The sequence below is a fragment of the Pseudomyrmex gracilis genome, unplaced genomic scaffold (assembly GCF_002006095.1).
Source record: "Pseudomyrmex gracilis isolate BER0280 unplaced genomic scaffold, ASM200609v1 scaffold_104, whole genome shotgun sequence".
NCBI lineage: Eukaryota > Metazoa > Arthropoda > Insecta > Hymenoptera > Formicidae > Pseudomyrmex > Pseudomyrmex gracilis.
The window spans coordinates 400271-422360 of NW_018020688.1; the positions used below are offsets into that span (position 1 = coordinate 400271).

At 40.5% G+C, this 22090-nt stretch overlaps 1 protein-coding gene and 1 long non-coding RNA gene across 3 annotated transcripts in view; one reads left to right on the forward strand and one right to left on the reverse strand.

Moving 5' to 3' along the window:
• The window catches only part of LOC109855985 (homeobox protein aristaless-like), a 109557-nt gene that overhangs the window by 45555 nt on the left and 41912 nt on the right, over nucleotides 1–22090 (forward strand). The window lies entirely within an intron of this gene.
• The window catches only part of LOC109855987, a 64318-nt gene continuing 46185 nt past the window's right edge, over nucleotides 3958–22090 (reverse strand). The window contains exon 3 of the long non-coding RNA XR_002250346.1: nucleotides 3958–4307. This is a non-coding gene — a long non-coding RNA (uncharacterized LOC109855987). The remainder of the gene's footprint in view (nucleotides 4308–22090) is intronic.

Sequence of the window (22090 nt, forward strand, 5' to 3'; positions counted from 1 at the left end):
TTTATATGAAATGTTCATCATGTTTATCGCATCCAATTGTTTTTTTTTTTGTGTTCTTGTCTATTTTATTCAGTAAAATAAACAGAATATAAGGTTGCCTACGGTAAAACTCAAGTAACTTCGAGCATCACAATTTCGTTCTCCTCGTTTATGAGCGACCCAATAGTTTCCTTCACTATTGATGATTCCCTATTCTTAAGTAACCGCGCAAGAGAGAAGAATCGATTCTATACACTTGAAATTACTGGAAAGTTGTACGTATATATTTTGAGATCAATTTGAAAAAGTTAAAAATAAATTAAAACGTATATAATCCGTAAAAAAACCCGTGTCGGGTTTGAGGATCCAGGTTTTCCTCATCCAGTAGCCATATTGGCTTATGACGTCAGAAGTGAGAAATGACATAACCTAGAATACATGAACTTAATATACAATAGATTGCTGCTAGTTATGATAATCGAACCGTGCCACAGTGTATTCTTATTCTTTTATACACTCTTCTATAATCATGTGACACAAATGAAAAGTTGTTGATGTAAAGTTAATTGATCTATAAATTAAAAAAAAAACGAGATATATATATATATATATATATATATAATAAATCAAAACCTTGAGAAAAGGCAACGCAAACATTCGTGTCATATACGATGATGTAAAACAACGAAAATAACAACATCGCAATCAGAATATACGTCTATCGTCGTCGATACATAACGCGATTGCCAATGCTAACAATCTTGAAGGAGTTAACCGACTTGACGATGCGTAAGCGATTCGATCGAGCGTTCGTACGTGCGTGACGCGTCAGCGTTGATGAACGACCCGATCGTCAGATACAACCCCATTACGTCTCTATAAAGACGAACAGGCCCGTGTGCAGTACATCACGACATGGCGCGTTGACGGTATTATATAATTATGCGGAAGATCGAGCGTCAAGAAGTGTGTTCATCGATAAAAACTCGATTAATCAACGTGACGGAACGTGTTTAGGTATAGCCTCGCTCGCGGTAACGGCCCACGGCGGCGGAAAAAAAAACAAAAGATTGCGAGAGAGAGGCCACTTTGGTGCTAATCTCGGGGCAACGACTACGACGACGACGACGACAAGAGAGTCTCGGCTATATTGTAATAATGGAGCGTTCACGTCCCTCTGATTTACGATCTGATCTCGCGATTATTCGGGATTTCTTGCCCGCAATGAACGTCCGTCACGTCGCGGCGACGGCGGCGGCGGCGGCGGCGACGGCAGCTCCGGGTTTAATTTGACTGCGTTTATAACAAGGTATCGCGCGTGTAATGGAGCACTATCCCCGCCGACAGGCTCCATTACAATCAGGACTTTCCTTCCGGGCCTAAGGGCATCCAGGCTCTCCGGCCGCCTTAATTGGATTTTATTTGCTTAACCGTATCACGGACTCTCTCGCTCGCAGACATATTCCCGTCGTTGTCATCGTCGACGACGAAGCGCCGAGTTGAAGGGCCCGCGACTTACCGTCGTAGCCCCAAGGAGAAGTCTGTCTCTCTTCGGCGCCGGACCTCCGTCTCGTTTGCATATAAATAATCATAACGACCCGGCCTAACACACAACGGTCGGTAGAATGTAAGAGCAACGGTGTTGTAACGGCGCGATCGACCGAGGCGAGGTTTCGTGAACGTCGGTACACATCTCTGGGAGCGATATATTAAAAACAGTTAAAATTCCTCTCACTCCCATTTCATTTAATTACAATATGGACGTTCGATATATACAGGATGATTCGATGTTACTGCTGCTTTTCCCTTAAAAAAAAAAAAAAACAAAAAAAACGCGTAAATAGATGCGACTGTTATAAGAAATAGATAATTTAATCTATCTATATAATATCTAATCCGATCTAATCTAAATATCTTGTGATCCAGAGAAGAGTGAGTGTACAGATTTATATTTATACAAAAATGTTGACGATATTATCGTTGCGTCATCGATTCTGATTTCCTCGCGCGAGCGCGCTGACGTAAGTATGCAGTTTAAAATGACCGATGATTCTGAATACAACAATCTCTCACGGAAAAGGCAATTGAGCACGCAATTGAACACGCCGCAATAACTATTCGATCGTATTTACAGTTACGTTTCTCTCGCGGAAACTAGTTTCTTATTCTCTGTCTGAGGGATTAAAATTTTCCGCAAGGTGCGTCTCACGTCAGGCGTTCGACACACGTTTCATTAGGGAGTAATTAGAGAATTGTGCCGAACACGCCGTGTGCGCGGAACGGCCGCGCGTTCGTCGTGACTTAATTAATTTCGCGGGAGAAATGAGAGACAGAGAGAGAGAAAGAGAGAGGAGAGCAGATTACACCGCACCGCGGCATTCGTACGTACGTACATACGTGATGTTTAATCACGTACGGATAATTAAACAATTATTCGTAACCTTAGATGATAATCGGCGTGACTTAATTACGTATAGAAGAGTAGGAGAGGAGAAAGAGCGTATTGCGCGCGTGTGTGTGTGTTACACAAGATCATACCCATGCGAATCGAGATTTAATCGAGAGGAAATAATCACAAGAATTACCTTCTGCAACAGTGAATTTAGGGACGGGCGATCCAATACGCGGGCATAATTGCTTCTCTAGTATATATTATTCATCGGAGATCCTGTGTTCGTTATTCATATCGCGGGGATTTGCTGCTTTGCAATTTAAATATCACATTATTTGTTAAAGAGTTATATGAGAACTTGTAATGAACTGATTAGACGGATTCTTTTCGATCTGCGTCTTTTTTAATTGCCCGAACAAAGCAACAAGAGATTGATTGATTGATTGATTCGGCTTTATTTTTATAGCGCTCTGGGAAGAGTTCCCCTCAAGCGCATACAGAACAAAGAAATATAAAAACAGAGCCATAAAGTCTAAATATAAAGAAATAAAAGTATGAGTATCAAAAAGTAACACAGTATAGCATAAGTTTACACAAAGTAAGATGCAGTAAAGAGCAGGACAATATTAAATAATATAAAGTAAAAGAAAAGAATAGAATCAGTAAGAAAAATAAGTTTAACAAAAAATAATATAAAGAAAATAAAAATGTAGAAAATAATAAGTTTAACAAAAATTAATATAAATGACGAAAGCATCAAAAAAACAGTGCATCAATATACCGAGCATTAGAATGCACTATAGAAAGGAAATACTGACATTTATCAATATGTAAGAGAGTGCAATTGAGTATGAAAAAATTACGAATCATCAAAAAAGAAAAAAAAATAGTGCATTGAAATACAGAGCACAATAATACACCTTACAAAGAGATGCAGGCATTTATCAAACTAAATTTAGTATAAAAATTTACAAAATTTACAAAATATAAAACAAAGAATAAGCAGAATGAAAATATAAAGCACAAGATTAACATTAAACGGAATGTAACAGAATAGAAAGCGCAGAAATGAATAAAGAATCAAGAAGAGTAAGCTAATAAGTGATTGTACCACCTCCTACGGAAAATATCAAAGGGCTCATTCAGAATGTCAACAGGAATAGAGTTCCAAATATCAACTGAAACACACCTGAAAGAATGCCTGAATAATTCAGTTCGAGACAGCGGAAGAATGAGTAAAATAAAGTAATCGCCATATTAATACATATATTTTATATTTAAATAGAACCACTAAACACACACACACACACTTAAACATTATTTGACTAATTTCATCTTATTCAAAATTCTTTAAAATTTAATTGTGTTGAGTGATGGGCTTCTGTGAACCAAATGCAGGAACTTAGGTGCAATAATGAAGACTGTATCTGTGTCTCGAAACGTTTCGACTTTTATTTAAGTCATCTTCTGTCGAATGAGCTATATAAAATACAAATGATTTTACAAAAAAATATTTTCTTAAAACGGTACATAAGGCATTAATTACAATTAAATGGAATAATATAAAGCAACGTTCTTACTAAAATAACAATTAACACTTCAGCATGAATAATGTCTATTACTTATTTCGTTGTGTCGTGATTGAGTGTAGACACGAACTGAGAGATAAGGTGATATGTTGTCATAGATATTCAAAATTTAGTCACGTGATAAAATCTTTAAAATTTGTTCAGCACCTAATATCATGTAAATGTTTAGTCAATAATAGTTATACTATTATTGACAAAGAAAGTAAAATACCTTTATTCCTAACTGCAGTAGTCCAGTTCTTATTGCGTCCCATACTTTTCTTTTTTTCTTGGATGGTCTAGCATTTCTATATTTGCCTCATATAAACTTATAGCAGCCAATGTTGCTTTTCGGTCCCAAACAGCATCTGTAAAAATATGTGAAAATATATATATGTGTAAATATATATAAAATATGGACTTATTTATTTGTGTTAATTACTATACATACGTTCTTTACTTCTAGATTCTGAAAATTGTGTTGCATCTCTTATTAGATATAATATATCCTAATTAGATATAATATCTTATAAGATATAATATCTCTTATTAGATATAATATCTTATAAGAGAAAGAGAGAGAGAGATAGATCACTCGCTTTTTTCCCGATATATATATATATATATATATATATATATATATGTGCCAGTAATTGAGTAGAAAAGATCTTAACACGACGGATCGCTTAATTACTCACAAAGGAAATTACAACAAAGCTGCCGACGGTAGCCAATCTACGTAGCTAACTCGTCTCTTACCGTCGGCAACAGAGTAGAAAATTGCGTATCCATATAAGCAACGATGTAAATAACGATATCATTATGAGAACTGTAGTTGGCGTTTCTTTTATCAATTCTGATGATGTCAGGATTGAAAGATTTACAAGAACGAGATCTTTTGCGTAAACGTATGACTGAGGAAAGATAAATTTTAAACAGCGGCGCGCGGATGTTCAAAAATGCCGTGAATATATACAAAAGAGAGAACGTTGCTTGTCTCTTTCGCGTTGTTTCGTTCTCCCATTAACGCTATCGCTCCTCTATACAAGCTCTCTCGTCGTTTCTTCTTTCACGCTTTTCTCACGCGCGTCTCTCAGCGAAAGAAAGTTGCGCACAGGGTATATATCTCGCGCGACACGGTAAAGTGGTCCTGCTCGTCGTGTTCGCCCTGCTGACGATTCCCGTCGCGACACGGGAATCACCGGCGACTATATAACGACAGTAAGTGCTGCGGGATAATTGCACGGACGCGTCTCGTTCACCGTACGACATAATAAGAATCGACGGACGCGCGGAGAGGCGCGCGCTATATAGGCGTGCGTGAACGACAATCTTAATTGCGACTAAATAAGCGCTAATGATAGCCGAACGCTTACTTTTGCAACGAACGTTCGCGCGCGACGATAAAGCAAACACGGGAAACGCGTTCTCTACCGTTTTCTTTTTTTTTCTCTCTCCCACTCGTTAACAGGATGAACGTTTTGCGAAACGCAAATTTTCCCGGACGTAACGCGACAACGGGAAGAGGGTCAACGAGAGGAACTATTGTAGAGAGTCTCAAGTTAATTCTCTTCTCGATAGAAGAAAGCTGAACCCGAGTCGAAATTTAGCGTCTACATTGAACCTCAATTTTTGAAAAAAGGAAATTTCGGACGTACAGCAGCGTCAAAGTAGCATCTACTTTTTTTCTTAATCCTACTTTGAGCCTATCGGAGCTTATTTTGAGCCTATCAGAGCCTGCGCAGTCTGATCTGAGAATTGAACCCTACTTTAAAACTTTAGCAGAAAAAAAGGAAATTTCGGACGCATAGCAGCGTCAAAGTAGGATCTACTTTCTCTCTTACTCCTAATCAGAGTTAACTCTGATCGAGAGTTGCGCTCTTTCGTGAACTTCCACAGACATCGCGCGCAGTTTTAAAATTCTTCTTCCGTTTTCGTAATTTCGCAAAGGGACATCCCCCGCACACATCTCCCGAGAGAGACGCAAGGCGTGAGATCGGAGGTCTCGTTTTTCGCGCGCGAAAATTAACATTGCAAATAAGACGTTCGTTCGATAAAATCGAAACGGCGCGTCGGGGAGTGCCGAGAAACCGAGAGGAATATAATTGGGCTGCGGCTTTTTTCGCGGGATCTCGGCTCTCTCTCTCTCTCTTCGGTGAGATTATGAGTAATGCGTTCTCTCCGCCACGACTCTCCGAGAGTCGTCGCCTCTCCTTTTCTTTCTTTCATCCTTCCTTCCTTCGCGCGACCCGACTCCTCGCCTCTCATCCTCATCGTTCGTCGCGAACCTTTCCTGCGTCCTTTCTGCAAGCTGATAGAGACCCGGCTCTCTCTCTCTCCCCGATCGTCCCATTAGCGTAATGGCTCTCGCGGTATAGTCTTTGCATTTAACTCACCGAATTCTCTTCTTCGGTCGTCTCTCGCCTCGGCGCGAAAACGATCGCTCGGCCGCGATCTCAAGCTCTAACCTCGCCTCGCTATTTATGCAAATCGGCTGAGCGGTTATTTGTGAAAACTGTCGAAAAAGCGACGGAAATAAGCCGCGTTTGACATATTTGCTCGTGCTAGGCTGAGGTCGAGATTCCAAGTTGAAAAGAAGTTGTTTTAAAGGCCGGAATTTTTCGAACTCTTCGAGAACTGTAGAATCTCGTGATCACAAGATCCGTCAGTGCCACATCCAAGGCCACATATTTTTGAAATGGAATTTTGTCTACGTTAATCGACGGAACTAACGATTCTTAGCAGGAATTGTAAAACTATTAAGAAGGATGCAAATATCCAGAACTAACGTCAAAACTTGTGCAATTTTTTTGAGTTTGCGGTGCCCACACCGACGCGGAGTTGTTTGTTTCAGAGGAAGACGATGCGACCGATTGTGTGATTTGTGAATATTCATCGTGTGTGTCCTTGATGCGCGACATTTTTTAAATCGGAACAACGAGAGATGAAAATGAGTTCCGCTAGTTTAGGTCGCAATTTAAACGGTGAACAGCGCGGTGTCGATCAAATCTCTCATCTAGATCGACTTTTAATTGAGATAATTCACGCGCCGAATACAACATTGCTGATGCAACACGCAATGGAAAACAATGAGACCGAGATTATGCAATACGTAATGACGTAATGGCACTTCATACACACATCGCGTTTCAGCTTCTAATATTAATCATTTTGTCGCTCGATACAACTATGGTAAATTACGTTTTTCGTTTTCTCGACACCGAAACTTATTCGTTAGATAATATCACATACCGTTCGTTGCAATAGAGAGAACCGACGGATTGAAATATATTTTTGACAAAAATCGTGTTTTTTTTTTCTTTTTTATATGTGATTCGTGTCAGGAAAATGTTTGCCGAGTCTCTTCTTCCTCTCGTACACCGAGAAAATCGGTGCGAAAATTCGTTGCGTGACTTGTACGAGTGACTGTACCACTTGGCCACGTGGTACAAGTTCTGATAAAGAGGGCAAGGTTTTAATAAGAGAAGGATTGAGAGCTCGCTCGTTCTCGTATACCTGCGCTACCACGAACCGGTGGGCTCCTTCTTTCTCGCGGGACGCGCCGGAGATAGCAACAATAAATAACTTGTCCCTGCGCCGGCTAAAAGCATCCTGCCGATCCTCCCGGTGACCGGTCGCGTCGCTTTAAATCGACGACGGCGCAGTCACGACGTGACTTCAGAGACTTCGGACGCGAATAGAGAGATGCGCGACAACATTTTTCTGTGAGCACTTCCGAAAGAAAAAGCGCCAAAAATTTAACATCTTCAGTGATTTCGAATTTTTCCGTTTAAAACACTTTATTCATCGCAACAACTTTGTTCGGACCGCTTTAAAGCTTTTTAATTGTTATCGTATTTACAAACGAGTCTATAATGTATCTCTACAACGCATTCTCTCTTCGATATTTTCTATTCTCACCACAATGTATTGTTTCTAAGTTGTTTATGCACCTCGACTTTGACAGGCCTTGGCCGAGTGAGTTTAATAATTCATATTCTTGACGACACAATGTATTATTGTTTCGATTGTATTACAAATGAAGTTGATCTATTCCTTGCGCAAAGTGCAAAGTCTGATTCATTTGTGATTACACATTTCAGCATCATTTTTTAATAATTCCGATATCGAAAGTTTTGTCGCATTGACGTAAATTGAATGTAAGAATGCAAAATTTTATTTCTAAGAATTGTTTTTTTTTATTATAGTGATCTCTCTCTTTCACGTCTCTCTATATGATCAATTTTTACTCTATCGAAATACAAATTAAAACAGGTTTCAAATATAAATGAAATTTAAAAACGATCGACCTTGATGCCGTGGTTGAGTTGTTTGGTTTTTTTTTTTTTTTTCGGATCCGAGTTTTTGATTTACCACGACCTAACGGTGGACCACAGTCAAAGCATCAAGGTCGATTTCGATTTTTGAATTTCCAACTCTATCATTTTACACGACACGTTGTCATATACACGAATATTGTCACTTTTTTTTTTGTTTTTATTTTTTTCTCTCAGCGCTGCTATTCAGACGAGAGCGATTACTGTATCAACTCTCTCGACACTTATCGCAAAAAGAAACTCTCATCCTCTTAATGAATTTAATATTCGAGTTCGCTACTTTAACCGCCCGTTATTACAAGCTCGATTTCTTCCGCCGCCGTGCGCATTCCATCCCCGTGCGCCGTTCGTGTGTAATTACCACAAGAGAGGCGCATTGAGCGCATCATCGTCACTCGTAATCGCGGAGAATCAGCGGTAATGGCGATTATAAGCAGAACCCGGGCTCGATTGACGAGGCGCATCATAGTTGATTTCTGTGCGCACTTGTCTCGCCTCGGCGCAATCCGCTCCGCAATTTCTACATCTCTCTCGGAGATATGTATTACCTCCGGTGTTTTCGCCGATCCGCGAAACCCGCACAAGGTATCAATACGCCGCCGTCGGTTTTAAAGTGCGCATTATCCGCCCTGGAACCCGAGCGGAAATCATCGCGGGTTTCTTTTCGCCGTCGAACATCACGGAGAAATACTAGAAGAAGGAAGAAATCGTTGCATCAAAGATGAAAGAAAGAAGAGATATGTGCGAGATTTTTTTTTTTTTTCTAAAGAGTTTTTCTCGACGCGATTCCGCACACATGCGCCTTTCAAGCCTCTTGATTGTACAATATCGATGCGAGCGCAATAAGCAGCTATGAGATCCCCGGAGATAAATGTACCTCTCCGTCGAAGATAACTGTGTTTATAAACACGAGGCGTATCTTCCTCTCATCTGTGGACTCTTGATTTAGAATTGGATTAATTTTCCTTCTCGCGCGCACTTCGAGAAGCGCTAATAAGATTTTAGATAGATAAAATCGCGCTTAAACAACGTTTCTACATATTTTCGTCGCAAACGAGTCCTTACGCGTGTGTTGTTATCATTGACCGGCCATTGAATAATCTCGCGGCCTATCCAGAGTCGAAATTTAGCGTCTACATAGAACCTGAAATTTTCTTTTTTTAATGTAGGAGTAAGAGAGAAAGTAGATCCTACTTTGACGCTGCTATTACGTTCGAAATTTCCTTTTTTCCCGCTCTAAAGTTTTAAAGTAGGGTTCAATTCTCAGATCACAGACTGCGCATTGCAGGCTCTGATAGGCTCAAAATAGGAGTAAGAAAAAAAGTAGATGCTACTTTGACGCTGCTTTACGTCCGAAATTTCCTTTTTTTACTATTTTTATGTTTTTTTTGTTGTTGCGAATGTGTAGGCAGGAGGGAGAGTAGGCTTTGCCCCTAATAATTACCTAAAACCTAAAACCTAAAACCCTTTTTCTCAAATAACTCGTAGTTTACAGTGCCATGAGGTGTACTGACTTTTTCCCAGTCATCATAAAAGCTTTTCTCACCCAGGAACCAATATACACATATTTAAAATAATTATTTGACATTTATTCGACATCTTATACTTTTGTAATATTTTTTTTATCGTTTTGCAACTGAACAAGAGTCAGAGTCGAAAAATATTTTATTATATTTCGCTGACTAATTTGCAATATTTTTTATTTGAATTTCTATTTTGTTAAAACTTTGTGTTTATTTGCGAATTTGACCTGTTGTCACATTTTTATTATAATAATTATTATTTGCAATAATTAATAATCGCACCGTGGAATGCATGCGCGTGTGGAGCGGCGCATACCGCGCGCAATCCGCGAACACGTGTTATCTCTCGGAACATTTTGCTCGTAGCTCTAATCTATCGTTTCCGCGATTTCGAAATCTCGTTCTTTCCCGGATCCGCTCGATCGTGTCGCGACTCTCTCACGCCACACGCAATTATTTGTGGCCCTGCAAAAACGACCGTTGCGAATGTCTTAAATTACCTGCGGAACCGCTCTTTCCAAAGGGGATTTAATAATGCCAACGATTGAAGGAGGAAGGAAAAAAAAAAGAAAAAGAAACGATTTCTTGCGAAAACTTCCACTACGATACGTTAAATCGGTAAATCTAGCGAGCGCTAGTTTCTATTTTCATTTTATAGTCTTTGAAAAGAACAACGGAATATATTCTTTTAAAACACATATATATATACATAGTCGCGACACAAATTGAACATGAAGTTGAAATTGTTAAATTATCTACCGTCATCTGTGAAACGAGCGATTATTGAGCCATAAATTAGATCCAATTTTTGACGAAGAAAAAAAACTCCGACGTACGATTCGCGAGAGAAGAAAGTAGGACGCGGGAAAAAGAGCTCGAAATAAACTGCGCGAGCTGACGAGGATTGTAAACATTTTTACAGCTCTAACGCGGCCGCCGCCCTGTTATTTGCGGGGGTGATACTTCCCCGTTCGAGGGTCTTTGTTTCCTTCGAGATTGTTCGTTCCTCTTCACGCTGACGCGATGCGCGTGTGTACATACATACATATATATATATATATATATGTGTGTGTATATATATATATAAAGTTAACTGCCAGCTATCGATAACTGCCACTTACCCAACATCACTTCCGGTTACAAACTACCGTTTACAAGTTTACGGCTCACCGATCACGTTTCGAGCCCTTTGGACACAACACCACGTTCTGATCGCTCGCGCGTTTAGCGAATAATTAAATGAACAGATCGCTTACAGCGAACGAGAAATATCTTTCAAACGTCAAATACAATTTCCATTCGTTTTCCTGAGAACGTAATTATCTTATTATCTTATTATAAGTTAAAAATATGTTTTCCCCCGAGAGTAATTTCAATGTCACACGCACACGCACCATTTCACAATTAGCGTGCGATTCGCTTTAACTTCTGATGCGTGGTTGTTGTTATTCATGCTATTTATTCGCAAACGCAATCTAACACATATCGGATATAAATAGTTTTTTTTATATAAGTATAAAATTTTCCTCCATCCACGGTTCTGATTATTGCAATTAAAAGATCGCTGATAGCGCGCGGGGTTTTTTTTTTTGTTTCTCCCAGTCCGGTTGGCAATCGACTTCCTATACGTATATCACGTCTATAATTCGATCGTATTAACGATTGCAACAGATCAGTTTTTTGTTTTGCGGATCTCTTCGCAATAATGTGTTATCGCGGTTAAGTGCGCGCATGAGTATACATATTTACGATCAATTAGGATGATTAGATAATTAAGATCGCAATAAATCGCAACGACGTATATATATATAAAGTCCGTAGTCGCCAGTGTGTACACACGTTTCTCGATCGTTATTTATACATAAATACGCGATATACACACGAACGATATACATATTGTTGCATCTGTACGGCTTTACTCTATTACTTTTATCCTCATTCCCGCGCGCGCGCGCTCGCGCTCGATTATTCCAATCATTTCGTAATGTAAATTTGCTTTTTGCGTTCTCTCATTACACAGATGTGTCCGTCGTAAATTGATACTCGAGAGAGAGAGAGAAATTACGCTTGTGTTTATTTCTCTCACCGCGCGCAGTAACAAACCTATCCGCGGACTTTCCGCCGTGTTCTTTTTGCGCGTGTTTATAGAAGCGAGTAACATTTATTTCTCTTTCTGTAGAAAGGAAAATTGCGCAAAGGAAGATCGATGGAAAATGCGATCGTCACAATTGCGTAACAGGAAACGGTGTTACAATTATGCTAAGATCGATTATTCAATCGGTTATTTTGCATAGAGCCACGTGGACTATAAAAACTTGTATTATAAGCAATACGGACAAACAAATTGCAAAAATGAACAAAAACACACTTTCAAGAGCGCAAATACTCTCAAGCGTGTATAACTTCTCTCTGTGACGATTTACAATCGATTATTATATAGGAAAATATGTACGTATGTAACGTATCGCGTAATAGGCGAGTCGAAAGCGCACGTTCAGCCAATTTGATTAACCAATTTCGATTGAAGGATTTTCTGCATTGTAATAAAGGATGATTAATTGCGCAAACGCTCATGCGGAACATCGGTATAACCAAATCAAATCGATCGTTACTATTAATGTCGAACCGATATATATCGCAAATCGCTGTTTAGAGCGGCGCGCTCTTTGGTTAGAACGCCGCGTGTCAACCCGCGTTCGATGATGTATGACAGATTGTTGCATTATCATCGCGATTGCTCCGCGCCGGCTCTCGCTCGTCGGGTATCTTTTTGCCGATCCACGTTTACAGAGACGACGACGACAACGACAACAACAACGACGACGACGACGCGATGTAACACAACGCCGCCGTTTGTTCGCGGGGAGAGTTAACGCGCGCGCGTTGCAGAAAAACACATGACCGCTCGACCATGGAAAACCGCGCGTTACATTCGCGCAAATTATATCTACGTCGTAGACTCTCTCTTTCCGCGCGCAAACGCATGCGCGCGCGCGCGCACACATAAAGTCATCGGTGACTTTTTGAGTGACACCGGCAATTAGAGCGTGAACTTATTAAATTCGCGGCGGCATATTGCAAAAAGAAAATGCGCGCTGCGGCGTTGCGAAATTTTCCGAGTTGATCGCAATATAATATATAAATTATTTTTATTTCTGATCCAATTATATAATATTCTCTTTTTCATCGGGTTTCAAGGTTGTAATATGTACAAAGCATTGGGAGAAACCTTATATTTTTATCTTGGTGAAAATAAAATATGCAATTTGTATTGTTATTACAATTGTTAGCGCGTTACGGTAAACACAACTTCTGTCATCGGCACACACACGTGTCCACTTTATCGAGACGTATTACCCCAACCCTGTATTTTTCTTCGTCATACCGTTCTTCCTCCTCACGTCCTTTGCGATAGCCCTTGGCACCCGTGTCGAATCGACTGTCAGTCAGTTTTATATCTTACGCACAGTAGAGAGTGAAAATGCAAAACGTGCGCTCGGCTCTAATCGCGTGCAAATTTATTCCGAGTGCGCACGAATGGTATACGCTCCATTTTGCGATAAATATACTCTCCGCGCGCACGGTTACGCGTGCGAGGTAAAGCCGCGTGCACACATCAGCGAGCAATTAATAAACGCGTGTGTGAAATCTTGGTGAGTAAAGTAAATGAGATCGCTTATTAAAAATCGCGAGAGATCTGAGAATAAATTTAAATTCAATGAGAGTAGTAGTACGCGAAGTCTCTGCGAATAATATTTGCGAATACGTGTGATGGATTTTCAGAGAAAATACTCTGTGGCGATAAAAAGATAACTCCTAATCATTTTTCCATGATTTTAAACATCAGATTTGCAAGCGAGAGGTAAATCTGAGAAATTTCACAATTACATTTAGCTTGAGACACGCGCGGTTGCTGTTGGATTCCGATTATTGGCGCGTTCGTATAAATTATACACCGAAACTGATGTGACAACGCATAAAAAATATCATTTCTCAGCCATTATTTATACAACAGACGTATACTTTGAAACATTAGCACACTTTTGCGCATATTTGATTTTACGTCATACACTTGATAAAACGTCGCGACAATTTAATATGCGAAACGATGATTTCGCATCGCGAATATCGTTAGCATGTAAACTATTGCGTTTGTTATTCGCTTTTTAAACAGAAAGTGAAACGAATGTTTCGAAAAACAAAAACGATATTTTTTTTTCTTCCTTGTGTTATAACTCAATGATACGCGATTAACCCTTTGTGGATTGATTTCCAACAGTCTTGTTAGTTGAACTGGCTGGGTCTGTGAGACCCACGCGATTTTAAGATTAAAAATCAATATCTTTTCAATTTTTTTTTCAATCAAAAATTTGGACGACGTCGATAAAAACCGAATTGAAAAAATTTCTAGTAGTTTCTAGGATATAAGCGTTTGAAAAAAAACTCATTTTAGATATAGATACCGGTTTGATATCTGAATTTTTGAATGGGAGACCCATGTCCGTCCGGGGAGGTTAACTGCTCTCCTAAATGTCATATTTTTTGTTCGGGTTACATCTTTGCGACACGTACGTCATCACTCTCAGAGTTTGTAATAATTCTACAAGCAATTACAAGCGCGATCATTATATCGCGCACGTTAAATACAACAATGTGCGCCTTGCGCGTTTTAGATAAAAACGTACATCTTTAATACGACAAAATAAAGCAAGAGAGGGATCGTGGGACTCGATAACCGTCCATTGAGCCACCTGCGAAAAAACAGACCTGAGACATGCGGGTTCTATCATCCCGTTCCCGGGGATAATGTATACGTCGGAATACTCAATTAGGTCCGAACGCGCGCATTCGTACCCTCACTTCGCGTAATTAATAGCGAACCGTTGCGAGAGGCGCGCGCACCTTCGTTTCGCGACGATATCACCGGCAGATTGCGGGTTATTTAGCTGATGAACGGACGGCCTATCGTCGCATCTGCAACATTGTGATGCGCGTAATACGCGCGCGGACGGTTGCTCGCTTACACGCGTGGACAATTTATATGCGCGCGTCTCAGTGTACGCACGCAAGAGACTCGACATAAGCAACTCTTCCGTTTAGCATGGTTCTCTCATTCTGATATCGCAGGCGCAAGCTGATCGATAAATGATATAAATACACAATTTAAGAGACAATTAAGAGATTTTTGTATTGTTGTTTTAATCCTGTAAACGTTTTTTTTTACGTATCTTGTACACCCTGGACATTTATGTCCGACGCGATGTTTTGTTGTTGGTTAAAACGTTGCACAAGACCTCTGTAAAAATTTATTTACTTAACATTCTATATTCTATATTAAAGAAATAATATTAGTTTCAATATATATATTTTTTTCGAAATTCTTCCAACTATAAATAGTTTATAGCATTTTCATAAGAATCGCTCGGACACCAATGTCCGGGGTTTTTACAGGATTAAAGTTGAAATCACAGCGCGATTTCACGGCACATATACTGTTTTGTAATTAATCGACACACACAGACAGCGAATTAAGTTTAAATGATGTCGCGAGCATGACTTCGGTACGTTAAAGACGATCATTTAATTTCATCCATTTAATATCGCTCTTGTAGTGTTTCTTGCGACACAAATTACTTTCATCAGGTTAATACCGGTGCGGAGAATTCTCCCGTACACAAAATTACTTTCATCAGCGTAATACATATTAGCGTTGCTCCCTTATTAAGGAATATTATTTAAGGACCGTGTATATCAATCTTGTAAACTTCACAAGAGTATTATGTAATCTGAAAAACTTACAAAATCACACTACAAAGTATGGATTCGTCGATCTTCCATACAGAAGAATATATATATGTAATACGAAGTGTGTAGTTTTTCGTAACATTTCCGCGCTCGATTAGTTTGCGCGCTCAACTCTCGGTTTTTACATTATTATTATTTATAACCGTTCAGCAATTTAAAACAATCGGTAAATCAAAATGCTTTTCGCATTTTCAAATAAGAATTCATTGGAAAACGATTGTGCATGCCGATATTTAAAAGTCGCAGTTGCGTAATATTCAAACACACACACACACATACACGCAAGCGTCGTTATCTGTATTTTTACGAACAAAACCGAACTTATGATTTTCTTACGGTATATCACGCTGTATTGTTATTTTTAACGTTTCTATTGTTAATTGACCACATCGTAATGTTCGTTCCGCGCAATTTAGCGACGTGCCACCGGCAGCTTGGACCGTGACGAGTGGCGTAAATTAAGGAAAGAATAATTAAAGAAATTATTGCAATTACCGCAGCCAATTCACCAAGTTTACAATGATGTCTGATAAATAATCTAATTAAGTTTTTACGTATTTAAAATTACTTTGAGAAAAAAAAAAACTAAGTAAAAAACAAAAAGAATTATCTTTGGTTATACTCCCAAGGTATATATCACGTTTTTTCGTTGTGTCGAATTACGTATCGACGTCGATGATAAATCGATTTGTTTTTCGATCGAGAAAACTGGAAGTGTGCGAGATATGAAAATGATAAAGTCAAACGAGTATGATTTTAAACGGAGCAGGACGTGTAATTACACTCGTCGCTTTTACTCGTCGTGGTGACTTGCTTCCCGTATGTACGACAGCTGTTGCTCTTGGTGTATCATTCACGACAATGTTTGGTTATTACATTAAACCCGTTTACCGACTGTAATTGCCGCGATGCATCGTCACGGTGAGCACTTACCGAGAAAAAAACACCGTATGCAACTTTACAATCGTAGAGGACTGTTCTTTCGCGGAAAAACTGTAAACAGTGTACGGGAAGCAATTCTTCCGCATGGCGTCTCTTGGTGAAGGTACGCAACTTCCGTGAAAAAGCACGGCATCGCTACTATCGGCACATCGATGATTAATTTATATTTACATTGCTATATTTTAATGTAATTTCTTCACCGACGTGAAGAAAAAAAATTTGTTCTTTAAAATAACAACAGGATATTACGCGTAATATCCTGTAATATAAAAGTTTTGTTGTAAATCATCGTCACGGAATTGTAAAATCAATTAACGGAAAACAACCTCGCGCTTACAAAGTCATTCGCGCGCGCGAAATAATCGAGAGTTCAATTAATTTTGGAGTTTAACTACCTGTACGTACAAAAAAAATTTGCATCGTTAACGATATATATATATATTATGTACACGCGCGCGTTTAATCGCGATACGCGAGATTATGATCGCTCTTAATTTCTCGAAGGAAAGATAAAAACGCAAAAAGGAAAGTCGAGCGCGGTTCGCGCGTCGAATTGCTTTATAGTGTCAACGCGGCTGCTGCTCGCCACAGCTTCACGTCGCAAATTGGCGTGTCGTAAACTAGTGTTATTTAAAGCTTCAATTAATTTCTCTCGGTGGTAGAACAGGTCTTCCTCTGGCTTTTCCCGTCGCTTACGATAAGCCCCTTCCCCATGCCCCCCCTTTTCCGGGGACACACCTGAAGCGGACGGAATGCGCATTAAAACGAAGTTATTGTGCGGAAAGAAGTAGAGCGGCTAAGATTGTGCGCCAACGAAGAGAACCATTATAAAAAGTATATTCGAAATTCTCGGGTTACTTCGTTCGAACGAAGCGGTTTTTGAAAAGCCACTTGAAAGCGCGCTCCCGAACTCGCTTGAAAAGTTTTGTGCAAGAAAACGAACGGTGTGTGTTTAAAAAATTATACTTTCACGCACACGCAAAATCCAAGTAATTTTCTACTCGCATCGCAGGATTTCAAATGTTACATAACTACTCGCGTCACGGTCTCTGTGCGAATCAGTGAAATTTAAATATAAATTGCGCACGCAACGCACACGCACACGCAATAATAATAGGCTGTACGCGTAATTAAATGCTCGCAAATGAGCCAAATTGCTTGTATCGATGGAAAAAAAAAAAGAAAAAAAAAAAGCGTGTCCCGACACTCCCGAGTTTTGTTCACGTACGTGTCTGGTGGAGAATGCACGAAATCACTGGAAATCACCTCGGACGAATATACAGAAAATTCGTCCGAGGATGATGATGCGAGAGAAAGAGAGAGAGGGAGAGACGCGACGGAAAGACAGCTGATATACATGGGATAGGCAGGGCAGAGCCGTGCACCAGGGGTTGTCATTAACTGGGAGCTCACTCGGGAGATAACTACTACCTGCCACCACGGCGGGGCTCATTTTCCTCACTGACCTCCTCCTTCTCTTTTTCTCTCTCTCTCTCTCTCATCCCTCTTTCTTTCTCTCTCTTTCTCGCCCCTTCCCCAACACCCCGCTCGGGGGAGTTGCTTCGGTTCATTACAAAAAGCACGTGAGCCCTGCCGCCGCCGCCGCTGCTGCTGCTGCTGCTGCTGCTGCTGGCTATTTATTTCCGAATGGTGCATATCACTTTTCGTAATGGGCCTCGCGAAATTAAAAGTATGCCCTCCGGCGCCGAATCGCGCGGCACGCACACACGCGCGCACGCGCGAGTATCGAATACTATCGCATCGCGATATAAACTCGAGAGGCCTCGCCTATCTCTCGCCTCGGTCTGTCTCTTTACGTGTCTCTTCAATCTCGGACACTCCGCAGAGTCGCCGCAGCTCTCCTTTTCCTCTCGTCGCCGAAGCATCGACGACCCTGGGCTATTAAGATCCAATCGCAATTTTGTTACCTCCTTCTTGCGCGCGCGCGCGTGTTGATAATGATTCTCGAAAGTTACTTAAATGTCGTATCCGCGCGCGGGATATAAACACCGTGACGTATGGTGCCGGGGGAAGAGGGGGATGAAATCGTTAAGAGGATTCGCGTTGTGTTGTGTGTCCGTGTCTAGGACACGGCGAGAAGAAGACGCGCGGCGCCGCTTTCAGAAAGTCTTCTTATTCGGCAGAATTACGATGCGGTAAACACGCGATATATTCGCGTTTCGCCGTGATTTAACGTGCATTTTACTTTAAAGTGCAGTTTGAAATAACTGGTTATTGCTATCCGCGAGTCTTCGTCGCGAAACGATACGTACAATAATATACAAGCTATCGTTTCTGATTATGCGAATGCATCAGTATGCGCGCACGGCGAATTATATTGCGTTAATTTTTACGCGCAACATATATTCCTCTCAACATATTTGTATATTTTCAATTTATTTTATACGAGTGTCTTTTTAATTTTTTCTTTTTTTTTTTTTTTTTGGTTTTCCTGGCACGGACAATAAATAACTTCGTTTTGTTATTTATTACTCGAGACATCAATCCTATGCGCGCATCTATGTACGTACGATCTTTCACATTTCGCGATTTACACACCGTTAATGAGACACGTTTATTATTTTCCTTAATAGGCGGTATATAATATAACCCGAACCGGCTCCTTAATAGGCGGTATAATATAACCCGAATCGCGCGCAGACACCTGGGTCAGGGTTCATCGGTCAGTTCTCCTTCGAAAAAACGCGGACAGCTGCGTCTCGAAGAGACCGCATTAGCGAAATACACCCGCGTACACCAGGACGCGACTTGTTGTTTTTCGTCGCGATTCTCGTCCTTACGAACACGCACGCACACATACGCGCACGATAGACATGTAGGTAGGTAGGTACACGTGGAGCGGAGAAGGGAAATGAAATTTCGTCGGGGCTAATTGAGTTTAAGCATGCGAGTGCCTTTCCCGAGAGCGGTACAGGTGTTTCCGCGCGGCTTAATGCGACCTGGAAACGCCCGTTTTACAAAAACGGATAGGATGTGGGTAATATCCTTGGCTCTCTCGCCCGGACACGCCCTCGTTATACGTATTCTTCATATACGTCTAATTGTACTTTAGGCGCGGGAACCGTTTCGACGACGCTGTAAATGGCTCGTAAAATTTTTTAAGTTTTTAAATTGGGAAAAAAATAAAGAAAATATAGATTTTCAAATAATAAATTTTTAACCAAGAAATATATAGAAGGCCTTGCGAACCGTTTCCAGGATGTTAAGCGGAAACTGTACGTAAATATATATATGCATACACATGTAACGAGTTCAACTTGTAAATTAAAAAGAGTTAAAATCAATTTTAACTCTTCGCACAGACAGACTCCAAAAACGATCTACTAGTTGAACAGGATTGGGTCTGTGAGATTTTAAAATTGAATATCTTCGCGAAAAATCAATATTTGTTCAATTTTGTTTTTTTTTTTTAATCAAAAGTTTGAACGATTCTGCGTCGATAAAAAAAAACAACAATTTGAAAAAATCTCCGGTAGTTTCGAAGATATATCAAATTTTTTTTACCAGAGATACCGGTTTGAAATTGTTGAGTCTGGGAGACCCATGTCCGTCCGCAGGGGATTACTTTTCTTTAAATATATACGTACATATATATATATATCTATATATATATAGATACTCCATTTGGAATGCTGTACTATGTATAATTGTATAACTTGAAATTAACAATGTTGTAACTCACGTTAATACACGTTTATTATTGCGGCTTAAGCGTACTTGAGTACACTTCTAAGAGCAAAAGGCAAAAACCGAGTAATGCTCGCGGTCGCCTTCGTTGCGATAACGATGATTAACGCACTATTTATGCTAATTCTATTAGCCTTGCAACAGTGCATCCGATAATATCATTTTAAACCGTTTCGTCGCGCAAAACTTTGACCGCACGCATCGATATGCGATTTTCTCTGAGAAGGCGCTTCGTCGCGAAGTTGGATTATAATTTCTAATGTTGAACGCGCGCACACGTGTAGATAAATTATACATACACAAGTAATTTACGTCTATCTATGGAAACGCGTGATGTGCGACATGACCGGCCTAGAACACGTAGGTAATTCACACGTGCCGGGTTTGCCTGACTGTTATCCCCCCGGTAAATACATTAATTTATAAACGCGCGGTTTTCACGACGAAAGTTCCGATCGTTTGCATAGCTAATCGTCTCTTCGCCAATAGCTTCGCTAATAATCTTCTCCGCTGAAACGGAGAGAGAGAACGAGAGAAGAGAAGAGCGTAATTCTTTTATTTCGCGAGCAGTAACGTCCCAATGTCGACGTTAAATACGAGCTGCGTTCGTAATTTCCCACGTATACTTCGAAATTAATTTTTTATGAACGCGTCATTTAACGAGAATGCTAAAGTTCCCGACTGTGTGTTACCTTTTTCGTAAAGAACTAATGAGTCGAATATTTTGCTAATTTTATTGCAGTTGTTGACAAGCGTGTGTGTTCGGTATCGTAAAACGTTACGTAGAAAAGTTTTGTATACAAATAAGCGCGATTTGAAGTCGAGCGGATAAAAAAAAAAAAAATAAAATAAAACAAAAATTTCTAGCTTTCTATTCGCAAGTTAATCCAATTGTTAATTGTGGCATTGATATATGCGGAAATCTTCACAATTTTAATTAGAATCTGAATAATTATAAGTCTTCGCGACAGTGTGTTTTATCGAAGTCGTTCTTTTCGGATTGTCGTCGGATTTCTGATTTTATGTCGTTCTCTCGGCGTGTCATTTATCTCCGCAATGAACGTACAAACAGGCCTTCACCGAGGCTCGTTTGTCGCGACAGATCGTTCGCGAGCGATCATCCGGGCAAGCAGGCCCGACGTGCGCGATACGTAAAGAAACTTACGCAAGAACGAGCAACATACGAGAGAGATTTATTCCGCGCGGTGCGGAGAGACCAGACATCGGGGGATCGCCCGAGTAACGCGATTAAAGACGGTAGTCCTTCGCGAGTTCATCGACTACTCTCCGCGTCCGAACGTCTTCATCACAACCGGCCGTCTTCCGACCAATCGTGGTGATATATACTCGCGCGGAAAAAGCGAGCGAATATAAAGAGAGAAAGAAGATAAGAAAAGAGAGTCACAACTCGATCGGTCGAGCGAAACGAGGACGAGTAAGAAATACGAAGGAGCTATAATTTCCGTTCGGGGGAACAATTATCGCAAAACGTTTATTGTCGAACGATCTTCACTATTCGGCTTCGGGGTGAAAATCCCGTGGAGATGAGAAGTCGGCGCAAGAAGTCGCGTCCGACGTGTCGCCGTCAATGGCGCGCGCCTCTCTCTCTTTAATTCATGAAGCTAACCCGGTCAATCGACATCGGCGCAGCTTTTATAATTCCTCCTTCCTCTCTTCTCGGTACTCTCTTTCTTGCAGTCGCGCTGCTCCTATAAGGAGCAGCTCCGTACGACGAAGAAGAAGAGTCGTCTCTCTCGCTTCTCGGTTTCCGCGAAGGTCGCCGCGTTTAGGTCGAACACCTGTACGTACTTTTAAGGCGCACTCTTCGCCGGAAGA